This window comes from Stegastes partitus, unplaced genomic scaffold, assembly GCF_000690725.1.
Source record: "Stegastes partitus isolate 25-593 unplaced genomic scaffold, Stegastes_partitus-1.0.2 Scaffold508, whole genome shotgun sequence".
In the NCBI taxonomy this organism is placed as follows: Eukaryota; Metazoa; Chordata; class Actinopteri; family Pomacentridae; genus Stegastes; species Stegastes partitus.
Window position 1 is genome coordinate 425,994 of NW_007578239.1, and position 1,887 is coordinate 427,880.

The window sequence follows — 1,887 nt, forward strand, 5'->3', positions numbered from 1 at the left end:
TTTGTTCTGGTTTTAGTTTTTACATCCCCACAATATCAACCCCCTCAATGATCAACAAACATGATCTGTCTGTTGGATAATAAACACAAATATAACAGACACTCAGCTGCCTCTGTGCTTCATTCACTGTAGTGTTGTGTTCACGATCACCGAACCTGAGATGCAAGTCACATCCAGGACCAGAGTGGACCAAAACTGACAGAAGTCTAAGGCTTTGGGGAACTGAGGCAAAGTCAAGACGTAGACCAGAGTGTACTAGGACTAAGACAAGACCAGCGCCAGGTCCACACTGTTTGACAAACCTATGATAATGTGGAACATGCAAACTATGGCATTGAACCCCTGAAACCTGCACACAGGTAGCCAAGATGTGTGGATAATATTCATTTTCATTTATTATATTTATTATAATAACACACCAGAACACACATAAAGTACTTTTTGATAAAACATGTTTAATTTCAGAAATCAGGTGCAGTGTGAACTGTGTCATCAATAATCAATAATCATTCAGTTCCCCCCTGACCTCCTCACAATTATCTTTTGTAACTTTATTATATTTAATGAAGTAAAGTTTTACCTTCATACTACAAATATTTTCAGAGTTACAGGCCCTTGAAGTACAAAGATGTGGCTCCAAATTTCACACTTTTAAAGGACTTTCTCCGTCATTTCTGAGCCTCATCACTTCATCAGTACAGAAGATAGACACATGAAACATTCAGGGATGAAAAACACATTTTTTACAGAATGACTCTGGTGGTAAAATACACTGGATTTCACTGGATGACACATTCCTCGTGTTGTGCGAATGTGTTTATACCTCTCACACCAGCTTCAAATCCAGCTGCAAATCCAGCTACCAAACCTCCAACTGCTAATCCCACAGCAGCTCCAGTTGCATACAGTGGAGCTCCAACTGCTAATCCCACAGCAGCTCCAGTTGCATACAGTGGAGATGCAACTGAAGCCAGTTGAACAGCATGAATAAAGGAGTTGTCCTCTTCAGCCCGTTGTCTTGCATATGCAGGCACCATGACTAGATTTTCTTTCAGGATCTGTTCTTGCTTCTCTCTTATGGCTTTCTCAGCTTCCTCTAACATGGCGTTGGTGTAGCATCTTCCTCCATTTTGTTGAACCAGTGTGTTGATCTTCTTCAGCAGCTCTCTGACCTGAGAGGGATCCTTGGCTCTGTTGTTAAAAACATGATATCTTCTCCCACACTGATCGATGACGTCCTGCAGAACTTTGTTTTTTTTGATTACCTCTTCTACAGAGACTCCATCATCCTCCAGGTCGTCTCCGTGGGTGAACAGGATCATGGTGTATTCTGCTGCCTTATCTCCAAACAGCTCCTGAATGAGTTTCACTGTTCGCTGTTCTTCTTGTGTGAATCTTCCCAGCTGGATCACCACCAGGAACACATGAGGACCAGGAGCAGCGTAGGAGATGCACTTAGCGATCTCCGTCGTCACCTCATCTTGAGATTTGTTGGTGTCAAACAGACCAGGAGTGTCGACAACAGCCACCTTTTGAGCTCCAAACTCGAATGTTACCTTCTTACATTCAGCTGTCAGAGAAGAAGTCGAACACTTGGATTCAAAACGTTTTTCTCCTATGATGGTGTTTCCTGATGCGCTCTTCCCAGCTCCAGTTTTCCCAATCACGACCACCCTGAGGTGAGTGTCCTCTTCACCTGTGGGAAGATATAACCCATCCAGTTACTGCTGACAGACAGCTGTGCTTTACACAAAGTAAATGGAATAATGAAGGAGGAGGATTAACTCCACAATCTTCAGGAAAACCTACAATCATCATCCAGAAGGTTGGTTCTTGGACAAAGAACCAAAATTCATGATTGTTTCAATGATTCCATCATACAAAACT

At 42.5% G+C, this 1,887-nt stretch overlaps 1 pseudogene; it reads right to left on the minus strand.

The window, feature by feature from the left end:
• Positions 1-676: 676 nt before the first annotated feature.
• LOC103361503 (GTPase IMAP family member 4 pseudogene) lies at positions 677-1,709 on the minus strand (annotated as a pseudogene).
• Positions 1,710-1,887: the final 178 nt, after the last annotated feature.